Source organism: Oncorhynchus keta, unplaced genomic scaffold (assembly GCF_023373465.1).
Source record: "Oncorhynchus keta strain PuntledgeMale-10-30-2019 unplaced genomic scaffold, Oket_V2 Un_contig_4721_pilon_pilon, whole genome shotgun sequence".
Taxonomy (NCBI): domain Eukaryota; kingdom Metazoa; phylum Chordata; class Actinopteri; order Salmoniformes; family Salmonidae; genus Oncorhynchus; species Oncorhynchus keta.
The window spans coordinates 38798-41789 of record NW_026287920.1 but is presented as its reverse complement, the minus strand read 5'-3'; positions in this window follow the sequence as shown (position 1 = coordinate 41789).

The window sequence follows — 2992 nt, the reverse complement described above, 5'->3', positions numbered from 1 at the left end:
TTCATCATATGTACAGTACGTACGCAAGGAGTGGACTTTCTGGAACTGGTGGAGACACAGCTGATGGTGGCAGTGTGAGCGAGAACAGTGGCAATATCTGGAGGAAACCATGGAGCAGCTAGCCTGCCAAGCAGCACAACAACCTGGAGAGAGATGCCTAGCACACACATTATTTGAGTTAAGCTGCTTGTTCAATAAGATAGCATATATACCTTGTTATTAGCTTGTATCTATAATTGTTGATCAGTTAGGTAGCATGTTTACTACCAATGCACTGCTTAAAACTATAATTGTTCAGAATGTGTTAGTTTACTAGTTAAGAAAATAAATTAAATCGAATTGCTCAGTAATGTGTAAATGTATAATAAACACAGAAATCCCAAAACCTAGAAAAAGGAACATAGACAACCCACCCAACTCACGCCCTGACCATACTAAAACAAAGACATAACAAATGATCTCAGGTCAGAAGGTGACACATGCAGGACAAGCGAACGGGGGAGCACTTTGATGTCTTGTTCGCAAAAGCAGCTGCTATGGCAACAAAGTTGGACCAACAACCTTTTCAGATGCCTCACATCCGCAAACTTTCAAAGCATTACACCGGTCAGGCTGCAGCCCAGTGAATACTCAGCCCACATCCATCCTGATGCCCAGTCTTTGTACAGAGCCCAGTTCTACAACACCTTGGACACAGTGAATACTCAGCCCACATCCATCCTGATGCCCAGTCTTTGTACAGAGCCCAGTTCTACAACACCGTGGACACAGTGAATACTCAGCCCACATCCATCCTGTGCCCAGTCTTTGTACAGAGCCCAGTTCTACAACACCTTGGACACAGTGAATACTCAGCCCACATCCATCCTGATGCCCAGTCTTTGTACAGAGCCCAGTTCTACAACACCTTGGACACAGTGAATACTCAGCCCACATCCATCCTGATGCCCAGTCTTTGTACAGAGCCCAGTTCTACAACACCGTGGACACAGTGAATACTCAGCCCACATCCATCCTGATGCCCAGTCTTTGTACAGAGCCCAGTTCTACAACACCGTGGACACAGTGAATACTCAGCCCACATCCATCCTGATGCCCAGTCTTTGTACAGAGCCCAGTTCTACAACACCGTGGACACAGTGAATACTCAGCCCACATCCATCCAGATGCCCAGTCTTTGTACAGAGCCCAGTTCTACAACACCTTGGACACAGTGAATACTCAGCCCACATCCATCCTGATGCCCAGTCTTTGTACAGAGCCCAGTTCTACAACACCTTGGACACAGTGAATACTCAGCCCACATCCATCCTGATGCCCAGTCTTTGTACAGAGCCCAGTTCTACAACACCTTGGACACAGTGAATACTCAGCCCACATCCATCCTGATGCCCAGTCTTTGTACAGAGCCCAGTTCTACAACACCTTGGACACAGTGAATACTCAGCCCACATCCATCCTGATGCCCAGTCTTTGTACAGAGCCCAGTTCTACAACACCTTGGACACAGTGAATACTCAGCCCACATCCATCCTGATGCCCAGTCTTTGTACAGAGCCCAGTTCTACAACACCTTGGACACAGTGAATACTCAGCCCACATCCATCCTGATGCCCAGTCTTTGTACAGAGCCCAGTTCTACAACACCTTGGACACAGTGAATACTCAGCCCACATCCATCCTGATGCCCAGTCTTTGTACAGAGCCCAGTTCTACAACACCTTGGACACAGTGAATACTCAGCCCACATCCATCCTGATGCCCAGTCTTTGTACAGAGCCCAGTTCTACAACACCGTGGACACAGTGAATACTCAGCCCACATCCATCCTGATGCCCAGTCTTTGTACAGAGCCCAGTTCTACAACACCGTGGACACAGTGAATACTCAGCCCACATCCATCCTGATGCCCAGTCTTTGTACAGAGCCCAGTTCTACAACACCGTGGACACAGTGAATACTCAGCCCACATCCATCCTGATGCCCAGTCTTTGTACAGAGCCCAGTTCTACAACACCTTGGACACAGTGAATACTCAGCCCACATCCATCCTGATGCCCAGTCTTTGTACAGAGCCCAGTTCTACAACACCTTGGACACAGTGAATACTCAGCCCACATCCATCCTGATGCCCAGTCTTTGTACAGAGCCCAGTTCTACAACACCTTGGACACAGTGAATACTCAGCCCACATCCATCCTGATGCCCAGTCTTTGTACAGAGCCCAGTTCTACAACACCTTGGACACAGTGAATACTCAGCCCACATCCATCCTGATGCCCAGTCTTTGTACAGAGCCCAGTTCTACAACACCTTGGACACAGTGAATACTCAGCCCACATCCATCCTGATGCCCAGTCTTTGTACAGAGCCCAGTTCTACAACACCTTGGACACAGTGAATACTCAGCCCACATCCATCCTGATGCCCAGTCTTTGTACAGAGCCCAGTTCTACAACACCTTGGACACAGTGAATACTTTGTACAGCCCAGTTCTCCATCCTGATGCCCAGTCTTTGTACAGAGCCCAGTTCTACAACACCTTGGACACAGTGAATACTCAGCCCACATCCATCCTGATGCCCAGTCTTTGTACAGAGCCCAGTTCTACAACACCTTGGACACAGTGAATACTCAGCCCATATCCATCCAGAATTGAATTCAAGACTTCTGCAGGTGCAGCTGGCCATGTTTGGGACTAATTATACATATCAAACGAGCTCAGATGTTGCTGGCATTATTGGGGAAATGGTGCCAGAGGTGAAAGGTCTCTTCAGTCAGGTGGAAGCTTTAGTAAGGCGTCTGCTGGTCGTCCCTGCCTCCTCTGTCGAGGCTGAGAGGAGTTTTAGTGCCCCGGGGAGGCTTAAGACATGGCTTAGATCATCCATGAGTCAAACAAGGCTGAATAATGTGGCCATGTGGTACGTGCACTAGCAGAAAGTGGACAGACTGGACCTGGACAGGTTTAATGGAAGCCTTCACTTAGATCCAG